This window comes from Notamacropus eugenii, chromosome 5, assembly GCF_028372415.1.
Source record: "Notamacropus eugenii isolate mMacEug1 chromosome 5, mMacEug1.pri_v2, whole genome shotgun sequence".
Classification (NCBI taxonomy): domain Eukaryota; kingdom Metazoa; phylum Chordata; class Mammalia; order Diprotodontia; family Macropodidae; genus Notamacropus; species Notamacropus eugenii.
Genome location: NC_092876.1, coordinates 390,583,973 through 390,606,197, shown reverse-complemented (window position 1 = coordinate 390,606,197; position 22,225 = coordinate 390,583,973). Strand labels below are relative to the sequence as shown.

General features: G+C 36.4%; 1 long non-coding RNA gene across 2 annotated transcripts in view; it reads left to right on the top strand.

The window, feature by feature from the left end:
• The window catches only part of LOC140506846 (uncharacterized), a 112,821-nt gene that overhangs the window by 24,881 nt on the left and 65,715 nt on the right, over positions 1–22,225 (top strand). For both annotated transcript variants that reach the window (XR_011968128.1, XR_011968127.1), the window contains exon 2: positions 17,129–17,310. This is a non-coding gene — a long non-coding RNA (uncharacterized lncRNA). The remainder of the gene's footprint in view (positions 1–17,128; positions 17,311–22,225) is intronic.

Here is a 22,225-nt window from a genome sequence, read left to right as displayed (position 1 = left end):
CACATTATGAAAAAAGAATAAGACTAGGGGAAAGATAATGAAAATTTGACTTTGTTAAGTTCAAAGGAATTAATTTAATGTAGTGTAGGGTTTTTGTGTGTGTGTGTGTGTGTGTGTGTGTGTGTGTGTGTTATAGAATCTTTTGGCAGTAAGATGAAATCTGAGCACAATTTTTCAGAATCATATTTTAAATATATATGGTCAAATGCATGGAATTAAAACAAGCATAATGAAAAGTAATTACTAAAATATTTTTAAATTAAAAATAAGTTTAGGAATGCCTGTTTAAGAACTCCTAAATAAAAGGAATGTGTGTGTTTTGTTTAAAGAAAGAAATAATTTTAATATACAAATGTATTTAGTCCAAAAGCATCTTTTACAAAACCAATCAACAAATCAGTCCAGGAGAATGAAGTAGGATAATGAAAGTGTCTGGGAAATACCAAAATACTATGCAGAAGTGAGGGAGTGTTGATAATTAGTTTTCATATATCTGCTCAGATGTGATGGAGATATGACACTGAATTGTTAAAGGTTGATGATAGGCTAGTACAAGTTTTGCAATGCTCTTCTTATGTGTAATGGGTTACAAGGTGATTGATGTTGGAAAAATTAATGTAATAGATATCAGGTTGGCCACTCACTTGCATTTTCTAGCTATACAGCATCATAGATGATGATCTGAAAATGATATCAGTCATTTTGTCCCAGTAATTCTCATTTTGCAGCTTAGAAATTAAGCCCCAGTGGAATTATTTTTTTTTAATTCCCATAGGCTATAAGTAGCAAAGCAGAGCCAAGATGCTTCAGTAAAAGCAGGGACTTGTTTGACTTCTCCCTAAACCCTTCCCATTTCCTCTAAAATGACTCTAAGCAAACATAGATTATCATGGTTTCCAAAGAATTAGAGAGCCGTGAAGAGTCACATATTGCATGTGAAAAATATCAATAAAATAACATCATAACTATATAGTATGTAAAACATGCCATCAGACAGATGTATGGATGGAAAGGGAAAATATGGGACACTAAAAGGAAGAGGTTACCAATCAAGAAGAAACAGAAGGATGTGGAAAAGACTTGTGCAGAATAAAGAAAAAGAAATAGATTGTCATCTATAATATTGACTGTAGTAAGTGCCCACATCAACAAGATCACACAAGATCCTTGAACTGATAAACAGAAATACATGTACAAGGAATTGTACAATTTTACCTGGTTCCTAAGAAGAAAGCTACATTTTCCTTTTCCTCCCCAAATTGCATTCCTTAGAGTTAGAGACTGATAAGTCATGTCAGAAGAAGTGTGATGAACAAATTTTATCCCCAAGTTCCAAATATATATTTGAGCTAGTGATGCTTTCAAACAGCTCTCGCTAAGAAGTGCTTACTTGCATACTGTTTTAGTCTGTAATTAACTAAATGTTTAAATGTGTGTGTGGATCCAATAAAAATAACAGGTGATTGACCAGATCATCTCAGTAGGATAAAATCATTTTGGGGATAGGCATTTTGTTAATAAGTAACCCTGTCCAATATGAATGCCAGGGTTGAAAATAAGCTACCACAGCATTACACTCTAATCCTTTAATTAATTTAATGTGGGTGAAGAATACCTGCGTTAATGTAATTTCACAGAATTTTCTCTATATTTTCCCACAGCAACAGTCTAATGGCATTAGACAAAATGAGTAGTAATTAACATCGTGAAATATGATATCAAAACTACTAAGGAAAATCAACCATATGGCTTATTCATATTACAAGCTCCCTAAAATTTCCCAGAATTGTGATTTATCAAATCAAAGGATATAGAAAATTAAATGAAATACATTTCATTCCAAACATTCTTTTCCCCTTTTTTCTTATTTAGCTAACAGACAAGTTATAGTTTTTTCCCATCTTTAAACTGACAAAAACAGGGGGGCAGAGCAAAAATGGCAGAGTTGAAAGACACACTTACTCTAGCTCTTCCCTCACTGCCCATAAAATACCTGTAAGAAATGACTCTAAACAAATTCTAGAGCAGCAGAAGCCACAAATCGACAGAATGAAAGGGATTTTCAGCTGTAGGTAGCCTGGAAAGCCAACAGGAAAGACCTATTGCGCACTGCACACAGGGAAGCACAGCCCAAGGAGCACAAACCCACCTTGGCCCCAAGGTGAAGCATGGACAGGACTGGAACAGGCCTCTGGGGAGGAATCCTCAGCAGCAGGGGTGATTCTCAGATCCCTCAACCCACAAGTGCCAAAGAAAACTTCAAAAGTCAGTGAGAAAACTTTTTTATTTGGAGGAGAGGGGGATGTGGTTTGGCCCTCTGAGCATCGACCCCTGCAGTGGCAGTGTCCATTTACCTAACCTTCTTCCTTAAGCCCCTAGGGATACTGAGCCGCTGACTGAAAACCCAGCTCTGAGCCTGGCCCTGGGGTAAAGAGGAAGAGTGCTAGCAGACCTGGAGGCATCTGTGGAGAGAGAATTTTACTACTTGCAGATGCTGGGCATAATAGTTTTTGGATCCTCCCAGACCAATATGCAAGCCAGGAGAGCAGTAAATTCTTCTCCTCTTATTATGTCATCTTGGAAGAACTGAGAACTGACAGGGCCCCAGAGTATACCATCCTCTTGAAAAAATACTGAAAAGTCAAGTAACTGGCTAGGAAAATGCCCATAAAAGGGAAAAATAATAAGAAAATAGAAGGTTACTTTCTTGGTGAGCAGGAATTTTCTTTCATCTTTTAGAATGCGCAGGAGTGATGCTTGCAATCAGAGGAAGATCTAGGCATAAGGGTCTCTGCATCTAAAACCTCTAAAGTGGATGTGCAGTGATCTAATACCATGGAAGAGCTCAAAAAGAATTTGAAAATCAAATAAGAGAGGTGGAGGACAAATCTGGAAGAGAAATGAGAGTAATGCAAGAAAATCATTAAAAGCGTGTCAACAGCTTTTTTGGGGGGGGAGACCCCTCCCCAAAAAATGCTGAAGAAAATAACACCTTTAAAAATAGGCTAACTCAATTGGCAAAAGAGGTCCCAAAACCAATGAGAAGAAGAATGTTTTTAAAAGCAGAATTAACCAAATGGAAAAGGAGTTTCAAACACTCATTGAAGAAAATAATTCTTTCAAAATATGAATGGAGGGGGTGAGGGGGAAGCCAAGAAGGTCGAGTAGAAAGACTCACACACTCTAGCCCACATTCCCCACAGCTCATAAAATACCGGTAAACATGACTCTCAACAATTTCTAGAGTAGTAGAAGCCACAAAACGACAGAGTGAAAGAAATTTTCAGCCCAAGATAGCCTGGAAGGGCACCAAGAAAGATCTATCACATGGGGCCTGGAGGAGAGCACAGCCTAACCTTGATGGTGCAGCACCAGGAGAAACAGGACCAGAACAGACATCAGGGTCAGAAACCCCAAAGTTGACAATATTCTCAGATCCCTCAACCCACAAATGTCAAAGACAGCTCCAAGGACAATGCTTTTTTACCTCAGTAACAAGGGAGCAATGCCTACCCCTAGTCCATACCCCAGGTGTCAGCAGTGGCAGCGACAGCACCAGCAACAGCGGCAGCAGAAGTAATATCCATTTGTGGAGCTCTCAGCCTAAAGCCCCTGGAGGAATTGATCAGCTGACGTGAACCTCAACCCTGAGCAACGTCCTGGGGCCTGGCATCCTGGAGTAGGTTGTGGAGAGGGAATTCCACCACTCACAGATTCTGGGCAGAAAAGCTTTGGTAGTTCCCAGACCAGTGCACAGACCCTTGATTGTGTCACTTTGGAGCAACGGAAAATTTACAGGTCCCCAGACTATACCCTTTTCTTGACAAAGGACTCAAAAATCAATTAAGTGGCTGGGAAAATGCCCCCCAAATGGAAGAAATGATTAAGACTACAGCAGGCTACTTTCTTGGTGAAGAGTTATTCTCTTACATCCTTTTGAATGAGGAAGAACAATGCATAAATTCAGAAGAAGTCAAGGTTTCCACTACCTCCAAAGTAAATATGCAATGATCTCAGGCCATGGAAGAGCTCCAAAAGGATTTTGAAAATCAGGTAAGAGAGGTGGAGGAAAGGTTGGAAAGAGAAATGAGAGTGATGCAAGAAAGCCATGAAAAGTGAGTCAGCAGTTTGCTAAAGAAGACTCAAAAAATGCTGAAGAAACTACTTTAAAAATAGGCTAACTCAATTGGCAAAAGAGGTCCAAAAAGCCAATGAGGAGAAGAATGATTAAAAAAATAGAATTAGTCAAATGGAAAAGGACGTTCAAAAGCTCACTGAAGAAAATAGTTCTTTAAAAATGAGAATGGAAGAGATGGAAGCTAACAACTTTATGAGAAAACAAGAAACTTCAAAACCAAACCAAAAGAATGAAAAAAAAATGGAAGATAAGGTGAAATAGCTCATTGGAAAAACAACTGACCTGGAAAATAGATCCAGGGAGACAATTTAAAAAGTTTGAGACTACTTGAAAACCATGATCAAAAGAATAAACTAGACATCATCTTTCATAAAATTATCGAGGAAAACTGCCCGAATATTCTAGAACCAGAGGGTAAAATAAATATTGAAAGAATCCATGGATAACCTCCTGAAAGAGATCCAAAAAGAGAAACTCTTAGGAATATTGTAGCCAAATTCCAGAGTTCCCAGGTCAAGGAAAAGACATTGCAAGGAGCTACAAAAAACAATTCGACTATTGTAGAAATGCAATCAGGATAACACAAAATCTGGCAGCTACTATATTCAGGGATCAAAAGGTTTGGAATATGATATTCCAGAAGTCAAGGGAAGTAGAATTAAAACCAAGAATCACCTACTCTGCAAAACTGAGTATAATACTTCAGGGGGAAAAATGGTCATTCAATGAAATAGAGGACTTTTGAGCATTCTTGATGAAAAGTTGAGAACTGAAGAGAAAATATGACTGAAACACAAGAATCAAGAGAAGTATGAAAAGGTAAATAGGGAAGAGAAATCATAACGGGCTTACTGAAGTTGAATTATTTACATTCTTAAATGGAAAGACAATATTTGTAGCTCTTGAAACTTTTCTCAGTATTTGGGTGGTTGGATGGATCACACACACATATTATATACATATATTATATATTATATTATATATTACATATATACATACATACATACATACATAAACAAACAAAGAGCACAGGGTGAGTTGAATAGGACGGGATCATATCTAAAAAAGAAAAATTAAAGGGTGAGAGAGGAATATATTGGGAGGAGAAAGGGAGAAATGAAATAGGGTAAATTATCTCTCATAAAAGATGCAAGAAGAAGCTTTTTCAATGGAGAGGAAGGGGGGGGAGGTGTAAGTTAAACTGTTTACATTTCCACATGGAAAGATAATATTTGCAACTCTTAAGACTTTTCTGAATATATGAGATTATATTCGCAGGCACATATGTAGACAGAGAGCACACAGTGAGTTGAATAAGAAGGAATGATCTAAAAAATAAAATTAAGGGATGAGAGAGGAATATGTTGGGAGGAAAAAGGGAGAAATGGAGTGGGGTAAATTATCTTTCACAAAACAGGCAAGAAAAGGCTTTTTCAGTGGAGGAGAAATGGGAGGAGGTGAGAGGGAAAAAATGAACCTTATTCTCTTCACATTTGGCTTAAGTAGGGAATAACATGTTCACTCAATTTGGCTTGAAATTCTATCCTACACTACAGGAAAGTAGGGAAGAAGGGGCAAGTGTGGTGTGGAGACATGAGAGAAGAGAGGGAAAATTCGAGGAGGAAATAATTAGATGTAAGCAGTTTTGGGGAGTGATAAGGTCAAAAGAGAGAATGGAAAAGTGGGGTGCAGGATGGGATGGAGAGAAATATATTTACTCTTACACAACATGAATATTATGAAAATATTTTGCAAAACTGCTCCTGTATAGCCTTTATAGAATTGTTTAACTTCTCAGTGGAGATGGGTGGGGAGAGAGGAAGAGAGATAAGTTGGAACTCAAAGTTTTAGGAATGAACATTTTTGCATACAAATAGGAAATAAAAAAAATACAGGTAGTGGGGTATAGAAATCAATCTTGCTCTACAAGAAAAGAGAAAAGATGGAGATAAAAGAAAGGGGATGTGTGATAGGAGGGAGAGCATATTGAGGGAAGGGTTAATCAGAATGTAAGGCATTATGGGGTAGTGGGAGGAGAGAGATGGGGAGAAAATTTGGAGCTCAAAATTTTATGGAAATGAATGTTGAAAACCAAAAATAAATAAATAAGCATTTTAAAAATATTGCCAAACAATACCATAACTTGGTGTTTATGCAGATTAAGGGATGTAGGGTGTGTTATAGCAGAACCAATACTTCTGTTGTGATGACTGCCAAGCCCTTTCCAGGGTTGCTCCTTTCCACCTTTAGTGTCCACCTATTCCACCCAACTCTCAGCTGTGGATCCAAGAAGCTGTAGCATGGGCAGCAATCACACCTAGGTAAATCATTTTTGCAAAGAGCCCAAACCAAGTTGAGGGGAATCAACTGGTCTCAAACCCGTTTTTGAATTGGGGGGCAGTGTCTGTACCAAGCATGTGAAGACTTCCCCTAGTGGAATGGCAACATGAGAACAATTTGTTCTAATGGCCATGAAGGCAACTGAAGCAGGTGATATGGAGCACTTAGAGCTTAGAGCTTAGACACCAAGGTCCTAAACTATTTCCAGTCATCTTGACTCTGTCCTGCCACTGGTCTATGATGACTCCAGAGGAGAGAGTGAGGTTGACGACTTCATGCTACTCTGTCTCACTTAAATCTAATTTGCATACAAATCAAAAGACATCATCCATACCATTTTGCTATTATACCTCAAAGTCCTCTGATGACAAGCAAGTGATGAAGCAGCAGGTGTGGATACAGTGGAAACTGTAGTCACAGCCGTACACACAGGCAGTCCTAGCGATGAGATCATTTCTCACTGGAAGCAGCAGTGGGATTCAGCAGCCCTGGGTATCTGAGCTGCCTTTAAAGGATCACACTGCTCATCTCCTTGCATGAGGAAAAGGGCTAGACATGGAACCCTAAAATTGTCTGCTTACCCACCCCTGGCCTGACTACCAAGGAAGGTAGGGAATCCCACTCTGTGGTCAAAACACAAAAGAAATGTATAAAATGTACAAAAACATCTGCAAAGATGATTCCACACATCATCAGCACATGGAATGTGCACACACTTATAAACAATCCAAAATCGAATAGTCCTGGAAGATGAACTGCTCTTGTTTCAAGAGACAACAGGGATTGCATCCAAACAGCAAACCTAAGTGAGACAAGGCTGGCAAATGAAGGTCAGCTTGCTGAAGTCAGAGCTGCATACACATTATCTGGAGTGACTGTAGTGAAGGGCAATGCCGTTAAGCTGGTGAAGGTTTTTCAATGAAACCAAGCCAATATCATAAAAGTTACAATTCTACCTAAATTAATTTACTTATTTAGTGCCATACCAAATAACCTATCAGACAATTATTTTCTAGAGCTGAAAAAAATAATATCAAAATTCATCTGGAAGAATAAAAGGTCCAGAATATCAAAGGGACTAATAAAAGAAATTCTAGAAAAGGGGGCCAAGAGCTACCAGATCTTAAAATGCATTATAAAGCAGCAGTTGTTAAAACTACTTGGTATTGGCAAAGAAACAGAAAGGTAGACAAGTGGAATATGCTAGGTACTCAAGATGCAGTAGGCAATGAATATAGCAATTTACTGTTTGATAAACCCGAGGACCCAAGATTCTGGGATAAGAACTCACTGTTGGACAAAAATTGCTGGGAAAACTGGATAACTGTGGTGGAAACTAGGCACAAACCAATGCGTGACACCATACACAAGAAAAAAGTTCAAATGGGTACATGATCTAGGTATAAAGATTGATACTATGGACAAATTGGTGGAGCAAGGAATAGTGTATTTACCAGATTTATGGAGAAGAGAAGAATTTTTGACCAAGGAAGAGATAGAAAGCAGTATGAAGTGCAAGATGGATAATTTTGATTACATTAAACTGAAAAGGTTTTGCACAACCAAACCAAGTGCAACCAAGATTCGGAGGGATGCAGAAAAGTGGGAAACAATTTTTGCAGTTAATGTCTGTGATAAAGGCCTCATTTCTAGAACATATAGAGAACTGAGTCAAATGTATAAAATACAAATAATTCCCCAATTGATAAATGGTCAAAGGATATGAATAGGCAATTTTCAGAGGAAGAAATTAAAGATATCTATAGTCATATGAAAAAATGTTTTAAAGCACTACTGATTAGAGAGATGCAAATCAAATCAAGCCTGAGGTATCACATCACACCTGTCAAATTGGCAAACATAGTAAATGTTGATAAATATTGGAGAGGATGTGGGAGAGTTGGACCACTAATTCATTGTTGATGGAGCTGTGAGTTGATCCAACCATTCTGCAGAGCAATTTGGAACTATGGCCAAAGGGATGCAAAAATGTGTATACCCTTTGACCCAGCAATAGTGCTTCTAGAACTGTATCCCAAAGAGATCGTAAAAATGGGAAAGGATTTCACATGTACAAAAATATTTATAACAGCACTCCTTTTGGTGGCCAAAAACTGGAAATGAAGGAGATGCCCATCACCTGGGAAATGGCTGAATAAATTATTGTATATGAATGTGATGGGATACTATCGTGCTACAAGAAATGATGAAGAGGAAGACTTCAGAGAGGCCTGGAAAGACTTATATGATCTGTTGCTCAGAGAAAGGAACAGAACCAGGAGAACTTTGTGCACAGCAACGACCATTATGTGTGAGAATTTTGCAACTTCATTGTAATGCAAGGACTTAAAAAAATTCCCAATGGTAGTTTAAGTAAAATTGCCTTCCACATCCAGAGAAAGAAATATGGAATTCAATTGCAAAATGTAGTAGATCATTTGTGTGTGTGTGGGTATTATATTTTGGTTTGTTACATGATTTGTCCCATTCACTTTAATTCTTCTACACAGTATGATTATAGTGAAAACGTATTTAATAGGAATGTATGTGTACAAACAATATAAAATTGTACACCATCTTGGGGAGGAAGAGGGGAGAGAGGGGGAAGTTGTGGGAAAAAATCTAAGTTATATGGTAGTGACTGTAGAACACTGAAAATAAACAAAATTAACAATAATAAAAACCTAATCAAGTCAGCAAGTTGATATATCTGCCAAAAAGAATGAATGAAAGGCTCATGACACTGTGATTGACACTTGCAGGAAAGCATCACACCTCCGTCATAAGTGCCTATGCTCCCATCATGGTGAACAATGATAACATCAACAAAAATTTTTTATGAAGACCTAGAGACTCTTATTATCAATGTGCCAAAAGAGGATAAGCTTATAATTTGGGGTGAATTTAATGCTAGAGTAAACTCAGACTACCAGACTTGGCATGGAGTCCTAGGGAGGAATGGAGTTGGGAACAGCAATAGTCGTGGCCATTTCCTGCTGAAAACTTGTGTATCACATGGCCTTCTCATCACCAGCATTGTTTTCTATTTACCTAAGAGCAGTAAAAATTCACGGATGCATGCTTCTAGCAAACATTGTAACCTAATAGACTTTGTGATTGTAAGGAGAAGTGACAGACAACATGTGGGAGTGACAAAGGCAGTTTGTGGTGACATACTGGACTGATCATAGACTCATTATTTCCAACCTAATATTCACATTAATCCAAAGTGCTGTCCCCAAGGCAAAATGATTACCAGCAGAATTAATGTCAACAAATTAGAGCTATTCTCTGAGTGTGAAGAGTTTCTTACTAACTTGGAGGGAAAGTTCAACAAACACACAGTTGGCAACAGTGGAGCAGAAAGGGAATGAGGAACTTTCAGAGATTTGGTAAGCAGCACCACATTTGCTCATCTAGGTTAGAATACTCACAAACACCAAAATTGGTTTGATGAAAATGATGCGGTAATTCAGAAGCTGTTAAATGAAAAATGAGAACTCCACAGGATTTACCAGCAGTATAGTTCATCTACCTCTAAGAAGGACACATTTAATTCCATCAAAAGTAAAGTACAAACAAAGCTTAAGGAGATGCACAATTCCTGTCTCTGTAAGAAGGCAGATGAGATTCAGTTTTATATTGATAGTAAAAATCCAAAGCACTTTTACGATTCCCTGAAGGCTATTTATGGACCAAAAATTTATGATTCATCACAATTATTCCATGCTGAAGGAGTCACATTGATTAGTGATATGGACATAATTCTAGAGAGAAGGACTGAACAATTCCATACTGTTCTTAACAGATCATCATAAATCAATATTGAGGCCATTGACCAATCACCTCAGGTTGAAGTCAATTCCTCACTTGCTGAACCTCCAACTGAAGAAGAGGTTTTGAGTGTCATTATGCTCCTTTCATGTGACAAAGCACCTGATGCTGATTCTATTCCTGCTGAGATTTACAAAGCAAGGTGTCCATTGCTCATGGAAAAGCTGGCTGAAATTTTCTAGGTTATATGCAACAAGAGGTTAACCCTCAGCAGTTCAAAGATGCCTCCCTTGTACATCTCAATAAAGGAAAAGGAAATAGATTGTCCTGTGGTAATCACAGAAGGGTCTCTCTCTTAGTCATTGCTGGCAAGATTCTTGCTAGAGTCCTGCTTCATAGGCTGATCCTTCACCTGGAAGATGGTCATATACCTGAGAGCCAGTGTGATCTCAGAACAGTCAATATGCACGACAAAACCAGAAGGAATGCCAGAAGCAAAACAGAGGTGTGTACACAACTTTGTAGATCTAACCAAGGCATTTTAAACTGTTAGTCGTGAGGGCTAATGGAAAATTATTTCAGAATTTGGTTGTCCAGAGAAGTTCATCAGTATTGTATGTCAATTTCATGACAAAATGCGTTCTCAGGGTTCTGACTAGTGGACAATTGCTCTCATACCTTTCCAGTAACCAATGGAATGAAAGTGGGCTGTTTACTTACTCCCATGCTTTTTAGAGTGATGTTTTCAGCCATGTTGTCAAATGCTTTCAATGAGCATGAAGAAGGCATCAAGGTCAGCTACCATACAGATGATGAATTCTTCAATTTGAAAAGGCTACAAGCCAACATTAAAATGGAGAGTTTGTTGGTGCATGATTGTTCACTCAATGCAGCCTCTGAAGCTGAAACTCAATAAAGTATGGATCAATTCTCTGCTGCCTCTGCTACTTTTGGCCTAACAATTAATAAGAATATATAGGTGCTCCATCAGCCACTACCACACCATCCATATGTGGAATCATTGGTTAGAACAAATGGACAAGTTTTGATTGCTGTGGATAAGTTCACTTGCCTTTGTAGTGTACTTTTCAGGGATGTACATATTGATAATGAGGTTGACCTACACATTGCCAGAGATAGCATAGTGTTTGAGAGACTCTGAAGAAATGTATGAGAGACAAGTGGTATTAAACTGACTACCAAACTGAAGGTCTACAAAGCCATTGTTCTGTCCTCATGACTCTATGCCTGTGAAACATGAACAGTCTACCAGCACCATGCCAGAAAACTGAAGTGTGTCCATTTGAACTGTCTTAGGAAGATTCTATACACTGTGCTTCCTAGCTGATTCTAGGCTTGGTAATCTCACAAAAATCTCCATTTCAATTAATGTGAAGAATATTGAGTAGAGCATTATGGGCATAAGTATGTATTTGCATTTGCCACCGCTTATGTACATGAAAAAAAAAGCGGGGTAAAAGCCTCCTTCATTGACCAATAATAGGACCCAGACCAAGACCCACTTGGTCATTGTTCAGGCCCTAATTAAATCAGAATGAATGTACATAGCAATTCTTTGTTTTGTCCAGAAACCCTGAGAGTCTTCCCCTCTCAGTTTTTTTTTTATTATTACATAAAAGAGGCCATTCTCTGCTTTATTTCTTACCCAGTCTTAGTCACTAAATGTGGCATTGCCTTAGTCAAACTGAGACCTGTTAAAAATCTTCACTTACAAAGGCCAAGATCTCCCACTGTCTCCTGAGTCACCTCCAGTCCTCCTGATCAATATCTTGCCACTGGACTGTGATACTTCTGGAAGAGAAAGTGAGGCTGGGAACTTTGAGCATCCCTCCCTCATTTTGATGTCATGACATCACCTTCCTAATTGCATAGTCCTCTTCAAGAATGAAGGACAAGCAACAACAATCCATGAAAAAAAATGATATAAAAGAAATGATCAATGTTATGTGTTACTACTGTTTAACTCCAAACTATTTGCTTCTGCTACCAAGTCTAGTGAAAATGTCAGGTTGGTCATGTACCAATGTTGAAATCTCTTGGTGCTTAGATTGCTATTTATGGAAAATACAGAGATTGACTGTCTATATTCCTAGTCATAACTGCAAGTGTGTATAACCATTTGGCACAACCTTCTAGAATACAATGTCATTAATACACAACATTGAAGCATTGACAGAACATTTCTGTCAAATTTTCTTACTAAAGTGACTTTCAATTCCAATTCTTTTTTAAGTGATGAGAACTGAAGAGAATTTCTATTAACCAAAACACTCTATATACCAAAAAACACTAAAATACTCATCGACTGTTTTCCATTTTTCTTTATAGAATTTTCTAATCCCTTAATGACATGATGCCACAGTTCTTTGCTAATAAAAGTGAGAATGGGGGTTGATTTTCATTTTTTGCTTATGTTGATAGATGTATTTAACCCAAAGTCATACTAAAATGATTTCTGTTTATCTCAGTTATAAGCCTTAGTAAAATATCCAAAACAGTACATTTAAAAACTCTGGGTAGCTTTAATCCATAACAGCTGTCAGGCTTTCTCAGTCATTTGTAAACAGCCCATTAATATGTTTAATTGTCTATCAACAAAGTGCCCCCCCTTCCTTGCTGGCCTGCTGAGAAAATTAAAGAAATCCTCTGTGAAGACGTTTTTAATAAGGAGAATGACTCCTTAATTTATCTGGTTTGCTTATGTGTACATTGTTTTATATACAACTCAAAACTCCCTTGTGTGTATATATTGTATATGTGTGTACTTGTATGTGAATACATGTATTTATATGTATATACATATACATGTATGTATTCATTCATGCATGTGCATACAATGTATTCTACATGTTTGCAAATTAACGTGAATTCTAAGGCAGAAAAATATAGTGATATCTCATCAATCATCTAGACTCTTAAAAGATGAAAGAATATAGGGAAAGAAAAAAAGATCAGTACTATAATTATTTAAATTTTTACTGCTTTATAAAAAATATGCTTACGTACACACTTAAGAAAATGAAAAATTCTACTCTTCAAATTCAATTGATCAGTAAGTGATAATCCCATTTTAAAAAAGTAAAATAGAAAACATTACTGGCATTGTTCTCTTTAGGCAAATGGAAATTCCACACTGGGGAGTCTGAGGAATTCTGTGAATTATTTCATCAAGTCAGTTAGAATTTGACTAAAGCTGAAATCCATATGACTCACAGTATATTTTTTGGTGAGTTGTGTCTCATTTTTTCTTTTAATTTGTCACCAGTTTTTCCTTCAGAATCTTTTTTTGTTTTTATAAATGATAGGCCCAGATGGTTTTCACCTTGGAAGAAATGAAACCTGTTGAGTTCTATATATCTATCTCATCAACAGTAGCATTAATGACAACATATAGAACAAAAGAAGGCAGGAAGTCAGTAGGCCTGCTTTTTAAATAATTCATCTTCATCCACATCACTAAGAAAACTATCAGAATTCAATAAATAATTGGAAGGAATATAATGACTGAGAAACAAATCACATATAAATACCAACTGGTAAACTGATTAAGTTTCATAGAAACAACATTTTTGCCCTTAATTCCTTTCCAGATTATTCATGGTTCATGCTATAATAGGTTAGATAACTAATGAGATATCACTTTAATACCATATAGTTTGTGCCTGAAAATTCATCCAGTAATCATACAGTCACTTGTTGCCTTGTATATTGTTATAAAGAAGTGTTGTTGTTGTTCTTGATGTTTGTTTGTTTCATTTTTGGTATGCCACTTTAGGTGTCATTCTCAGGGTGGGAAGGCAAGGATTCAGAGGCCTTCTAATATTTTCTTTTATGATTTTGAGTCATTTCCTTAGAGAGGTTTGAAAAAGATGGAAACCCATTGTTTTTTATCTATACTTCTGAAGAACAGTCAGACTCAATAGCTTTCCTGCGCATTTCTTTACAGTAGCTAAATAGAACATTTAAGAATGAAAGGAAAGGAGATATTATTGTATACCAAAAAGAGAAGGTGAAGATAAAAGTAAGAGCAAAGCTTATAGAGACTTGGTGGGCGGGGCAAAGCTAAGATGGTGGAGTGAAAACAGGAAATTGCTTGAGCTCTTCCACAAAACTTTCCAAATATCCGTAAACAATGATACTAAACAAATTCTCAATTTTCATAACCCTCAAAATGATATAGTGAAATAAACACCCAGGCCAAAATAATCTGAAAGGTTGAGAGAAAGAGTCTCCCATGGTAGACTGGTAGCAGAGCACAGTCCAACATGGGCCCTGCTGGCACAAACGGACTAGAGCAGGATTTAAGGGAACTGATTCATTGGCAGCTATAGCCAAGTGCAGACTTCTTAACTCATAAAAGCCAAAAACAGTTTCAAAGGTCAATGGGAAGGCTTTCTTGGTCCTGGGGGACAGAAGAACATGAACTGGCCCTAACCCCTTGTGAAGAGAGGAGTAGGGTAAGGAACCAGACCCAGGATGGTGGCAGTGGGAGCAGATGCTTCTGGAGTTCTCGGACCACAGATGGTTAGGCATAGAGCAGATGACTCACAGACCAGAGAACAGGAAAAGAGATAAGTAAACACCTCTCTTTTGATCTTAGAAATTGGAAGAAGAAAACTTTTATAGGTCCCTAGAAATATCTCTGAAAACAGATGCACAAAACCAATGAAATTTGGGACAGAGGAGTCTCCAATCTGGAAGCAGAGTACTACTTTAGCAAAGAGCTCAAAAATCAAGTAATTGGCTGGGTAAATGAGGAAACAGGGAAAAATAGACTTCAGAATCTTACTTTGGTGACAAGTAATATCAAAGCATTCAAGCAGAAGACGAGAAGGTCATAGTACCTACATCAAAAGCCTCCAAGACAAATATGAATTTTCTCAGGCCATAGAACAGCTCAAAAAGAATCTTGGAAATCAAGTAAGAGAAGTAGAGGAAAAATTGGGAAGAGAAATGAGAGTAATGCAAGAAAATTATGAAAATCAAGACAATAGCTTGCTAAAAAAGAAACAAAAATGATGAAGAAAATAACACCTTAAAAATAGATTAATCCAAATGGCAAAAGAGACCCAAAAAGTCAATGAGGAGAAATGCAGGTGAGAGTAGCTGGACACTGGCTACCTTGGACAAGAAATCTTTTTCACTCTGATGTTCTGTGGCTTCTACTGCTCTAGAATTTGTTGAGAGTCATTTTTTACAGGTATTATATAGGCTGTGGAGGAAGAGCTAGAGAATTTGTCTCTTTCTACTCTGTCATCTTGGCTATGCCTTTCCTTGAGATGTTTTCAATCCACACCTCCCATCTCAATTAATTCTTAACTTTTTAAGTGCTTATCATATTGAGATTTATTTTACAGTGTTGGGTTTTTTGTACTTTTATCTCACCAATTAGCATAAGCTTCTTGACAACAGGGAAACATATATTCAAAAGTGTATCACTTCTCAACTAGGACAATGCCTAGAATATAGTAGTCACTTCACAAATGTCAAATTGAATTACATATATAGGAATTAAAAAATATGTGCCTCTAAACAAACATATTTTTAAAATAATATGTTATCTGTCTCTCATTGCTATGTACTGATGTGTCTTTGGACTGATTCCTATGGAAACCTTTATGGAATTATTAAGATTCTTGCATTTCTTTTGCAACTAATGTCTATGATAAAGGCCTCATTTCTAAAACATATAGAAAACTGAGGCAAATGTACAGGAATACAAGTCATTTCCCAATTGATAAATGGTCAAATGATATGAACAGACAGTTTTCAGAGGAAGAAATTAAAGCTATAGTCGTATGAAAAAATGCTCTAAATCACTATTGATTAGAGAGATGCAAATCAAAACTACTGTAAGATACCACATCACACCTATGAGAGAGAGAGAGAGAGAGAGAGAGAGAGAGAGAGAGAGAGAGAGAGAGAGAGAGAGAGAGAGAGAGAGAGAGAAGGGTGAATTGAATATGTAGGGTTTATATTTGAAAAATAAAATTAAGGGGTGAGAGGGGAAAGTAGAGGAAGAAGAAGAAGAAGAAAGGGAGTGAAAAAATGGGGTAAATTATCTCACATAATAGAGACAAGAAAAAGTTTTACAGAGGAGGGGAAGAGGGCAGAGGTGAGAAGGGAATGAATAAATGTTACTCCCATTGGTTTGACTGGGGAGAATACCATACACGCTTAATTTGGCATGTCAATCTATCTGACTCTACAGCAAAGTAGTGGGAAATGTTATAAGGCGGGGGAGTGAGAGAAAAGAGGTCAAATGGGGAGGAGAGCAATCAGAAGCACATTTTTTAAAGTGGGACAGGGTCATGGGAGAAAATAGAATAAATGGGGGGACAGAATATGATGGAGGGAAATGTTATTAGTCTTTCACAACATGAGTATTGTGGAAGTGTTTTGCATGAATACACATATATAATCTACATCAACGTGCTTACCTTCTCAATGATGGTGGGTGGGCAGGGAGACACACTGTAACCCAAAGTTTTAAAAGCAAATGTTAAAATAATTTTAACATGCTACTGGGAAATGTCATGCAGGCAATGGAGTACTGAAATCTATCTTGAGCTATAGGAAAACAGAAGACATTGGGATAAGGTGGGGGTAAGTGATAGGTGCGATGACAGATTGGGGGAAGGGATAAACAGAATACATATTGTCTTAGGGTGGGGGAGGGGAGAGACTAGGAAAAAATTTTGAACTCAAAATATTGTGGAAGTGAGTGATGAAAATTAAAAACGAATTATTTTCTAAAAAGAAAAAAAAACTTAATTAAAAAAGAGACTTAGTGGATAAAGGAGGTCCAGAAAATGTTGATGCTATCTTCGTTTTTCCTAATGTCGTTAACACCAGGAGCTGTGCTATCACTGACCATTTCCTTATTTGGCACTGAAGAAAGGCAAAACATGAGATCTGGAGGGGAAAGGGTCTCAGTTTTTGTCTCTGGATAAAATGAGAGTGCAGAGAAATGTGACAGGCCATGAAATTACTGGAATCAGTAGCTGAGAGTGAAGGCTAATTCCTTTGACTATGGGGTAAGTCCTCAAATGTCCGTGTGTGTGTGTGTGTGTGTGTGTGTGTGTGTGTGTGTGTGTGTGTGTGTGTGTGTGTAGCATAAATTCAAAGATTTTGACACTTGATATTATACCAGCTAACCATTTAGGAGCACAGAGAAAGTAAAACTTCTAAGCACAAGACAGTATTTGATGCATGAATTTGTTACTCATATTTGCATCTAGGTTTCAGTGAAGGTCTAATTAATGCACTGGATGTTTTCTTCTTCTTTTTTAATAGTGGATTTTTCTTTGGCGTTTTTCAAAGCAATATTGCTTAGGTAGTATGGTGTGACTTAATTATACCCAAAGGATGTTTTGTTTTTACTCTTCGTGTTATTTGCAATTTAAATTTCCCCAAGATTTCATGAAACTCCGTGATCCACAGAAACAAAGTAAGAAAATCAGAACATAAACGTTAAATAGTTAATGAATTAACTTTATGAAGGTGAAAAATCTGAGATTATTGAAAAACTTGGGAGAAGTTCCAAATATGGGCTACCTCACTCTACCACTCAACAGTAGAAATGATAATGTAAAAGTTTTCACATTCACACATATTTCATGAACTCATTATTTCGCCACTTCAAATATGTGATTATCCTGTTTCATGCAAGATTATGAACAATCGTTTTTATAATTTTAAGTTCCAAATTTTCTCCCCTTCAACTTCATCAATAAATAGGGCAAGGAATTTGTTTTGGTCACTCATGCAGTCATGTGAAATATATTTCCATATAAGTCATGTTATGAAAAACACATGCAAAAAAGAAAAAAAGTTTTTATTAAAACTTTCTTCAATCTTCCATTTAGACTTCATTCTTTCTCTACAAGTGGATAACATGTTTCATCATAAGTCCTTTGGAATTTTCTTGGATAATTTTATTGCTGAAGATAGTTGTCATTCACGTTTGATCATCGTGCAATATTGCTGTGACTGTGTACAGTACTCTCCTGGTTCTGCTCACTTCCTTTTGTATCAGTTCATGTAAGACTTTCAAGGTTATTTTTCTCCCCCTGAATGTAATTTATTTGTTATTTTTTATAGCACAATATTATTCCACCACAATCATAGACTACAGCTTATTTAGTCATTCCTCAATTGATGGACATTCTCAAGATTTCCAGTTCTTTAGCACTAATGAAAGCTATGCTGAAAATATTTTGTACATACAGGTTTTCTATCGTTTTTTTTTTCTTTATGTAATTGGAATACAGACTTAGATGTGTTATTGCTGCGTTGAAAAAGACTGCAGAGATGTTCAGTTATTTGGACATAGCTCCAAGTTACATTCCAGAATGACTGAATGACTTTATGACTCCACTAACAATGCATTAGTGTCCCAGTTTACCCACAACCCCTCCAACATGTATCATTATCATTGTTTGTCACATCAGTCAATCTAATGGAGTGATGTGGTACCTCAGAATTTTTTAAGTTTACATTTATCTAATCAATAGTGATTAGAACATTTTTTCATATAACCAAAGATAATATTAGTTTCTTCATAAGAAAATTTGCCATTCTAATATTTGACCATTTATCAATTGAGGAATTACTTGTGTTCTTAGGAATTTGACCAGTCCTTTAAGTATTTCAGAAACGAGGCCTTTATCAGAGAAACTGGTTGAATTTTCACCCGAGTTCTGTGCATTCCATCTAATCTTGTCTTCATTGGTATTGTTTGTGCAAAACCTTTTTTTAAATTTAATATTATCAAAGTTGTGAGTTCTATATGTCATAATGCTTACTATCAGTTGTTGTTGCATATCCAAGGATCTGGAATATAAACTTGACCATGCTCCACTCATTTGCTTATGGTATCACTCTTTATATCTAAATTATGTGCCGATTTTGACCTTATTTTGGTAGGGTGTGAGATATTAGTCTATACCTAGTTTCTGCCAAACTGCTTTCCTGTATTCCTAACATTTTTTTGTCAAACAGTGAGTTTTAATCCCAAATTTTGATTCTTTGGGTTTAACAAACACTATAGTACTATATTATTTTACAATTATGAATTGTGTACCTAAATTATTCAATACTCTATTTCCTAGACAGTATTACATTGCTTTTATGATTACTGCTTCATAATATAGTTTAAGAAATGGTATAGCTAAACTACCATTTTTAACATTTTAATTGATTTTTCATAGTTTTAACCATTTCTTTTTCCAGATTATTTTTTCTTTGTTTTCTTTTTTAAAATAATTATTTTATTTGATTGTGTTCCATAATCACTTTGATATATTTTAGATTTTTTCCCCTCTCTCCCTTTTCTTCCCCCCTCTCTCCTCTATCCCTCCATTACACAGTTTGCAATCTTATATAGATTCTACACATATCTTCCTATAAAATAAAATTTTACCATAGCCATGTGGACTAGAACAATTAAAATGAATGGGAGAAACCATAAAACAAAAACAAAACATAACACAAAAGAAAATGGTCTCCTCCACTCTGTGAGCAAATTCTAAAATTCTTTTTCAGGATGTGGAAGGCATTTTGCCTCAAAAGTCCACAGGAATTTTTTAGGTCTTCACATTGCTGTGAAGGACTAAGTCTACCAGAAAAATTCCTCACACACTGTGGCGGTTGCTATGTGCAAAGTTATCCTCTTTCTGCTGCTTTCACTCAGCATCAATTCATATAAGTCATTACAGGCCTCTCTGAATTCTTCCTGTTCATCATTTCTTTTAGCACAATAGTATTCCTTTACATTCAATAACCAAAAATTATTCAGTCACCATCAATTAATGAGGATCCCCTTGATTTCCAGTTCATAGACATCACAAAGAGAGCTGCTATAATTGTTTTTATACAGGTGGGAGCCTTTCCCACTTTTAGAAGCAACATTGCTGAGTCAAAGGGTTTGCATATTTTTGTAGCCCTTTTGGCATAGTTTCAAATTGTTCTGCAGAATGGTTGGATCAGCTCACAATTCCACCAACAATGAATTAGTGTTCCAACTCTCCCACAATTTCTCCAACATTTATCATCTTCCTGTTTAATCATGTTAGCCAATCTGATAAGTGTGATGCAATATCTCAGAGTTGTTTTAATTTTCATCACTCTAATCAATAGCGATGTAACGCATTTTTTTTATATGACTATAGAAAGCTTTAGTTTCTTTCTGTGAAAACTGCCTGTTCATATCCTTTAACCATGTGGTTGTGCTGCTTCCCTCTTGATTTGAGTTCCACTGGGTGAGTTTGTGTAAAAACTTTTCAGTTTAATGTAATCAAACTTATCAGTTTTGCACTTCATAAAGTTTTCTATGTCTTGTTTGGTCAAAAATTTCTCCTTACTCCCTAAATCTGGCAAATACACTATTTCTTGCTATCCTAACTTGTTTGTAGTACCTACTTTTATACATAGATCATGTACCCATTTGGATTTTATACTTTTGTATGGTATAAGGCATTGATCTATGCCCAGTTTGCATCACACCATTATCCAGTTTTCCCAGCAAGTTTTGTCCAACAGTGAGTTCATATCCCAGAAGCTGGTATCCCTGGGTTTATCAAACAGTAGATTTCTATATTCATTGACTATTTTGTCCACTGGTCTATCCCTCTGTTTCGTAGACAGGGCCAAGTGGTTTTAATAATTGCTGCTTTAAAATACAGTTTGAGACCTGGTAGGGTTAGGCCACCTTCCCTAGCATTTGTATTCATTAGATCCCATGATTTTTTTTGGACCTTTTGTTATTGCAGATGAATTTTGATATCTTTTTCCAACTCTAGAAAATAGTTATCTGGTAGTTTGATTGGTATGGCACTGAATAAGTAAATTAATTTTTGTGGAATTGTCATTTCAGTTATATTGGCTCTGGATACCCATGATCAACTGATGTTTTCCACTTACTTAGATCTGACTTTATTTCTACGAAGTGTCTTGCAATTGTGTTCATATAGTCCTTGAATTTGTTTTGGCAGGTAGACTCTCAAATGTTTTATACTATCTACTGTGGCTTTAAATGGGATTTCTCTTACTATCTCTTGCTCTTGGGCTTTGATAGTAATATAGAGAAATGCAGATGATTTATGTGGATTTATTTTGTAACCTGCAACTTTGCTAAAGTTTTTAATTATTTCAAGTAGTTTTTATTTGATTCTCTGGGATTCTTGAAGTATGTCATCATGTCATCTGCAATGAGTGATAACTTAGTTTCTCCTTTGCCTATTCTAATTCCTTCAATTTCTTTTACTTCTCTAAGTGTTACAGTTAACGTGTCTAGTACCATATTGAAGAACTGTGGTGATAATGCACATTCTTGTTTCATCCCTGATCTTAGTGGAAAAGCTGATCCATATTGCATATAATGCTTGCTGATGGTTTTAGGTAGATACTAGTTACTATTTTATGGAAAATTCCTTTTATTCTTCTGCTCTCCAGTGCTATCAATAGGAATGGGTTTTGTGTTTTCTCAAAAGCTTTTTCTGCATCTATTGAGACAATTATGAGTTTTCCATTAGTTTCATTGTTGTTATGATAAATAATGTTAATAACTTTCCTAATATTGAACCAGCCCTGTCTTTCTGGTATAAATCCTAGCTGAACACCATGTACTATTCTCCTGATAAGTTTCTGAATTCTTTTGGTAATACCTTATTTAAATTTTTGGATCTATTTTTATTAGATAAATTTCTCTATAATATTCTTTATTTTGTCTCTTCTGGGCTTAGGTATCAAAAACATATTTGTATCATAAAAATAATTTGGCAGGACTCATTCTTCCTCAATTTTTACAAATAGTCTATATAGTATTGGCATTAACTGTTCCTTAAATGTTTGATAGAATTCACTTGTAAATCCATCTGACCCTGGCAGTGTTTTCCTAGGGAGTTCATTGATGGCTTCTTCCATTTCTTTTTCTGAAATGAGGTTATTTAT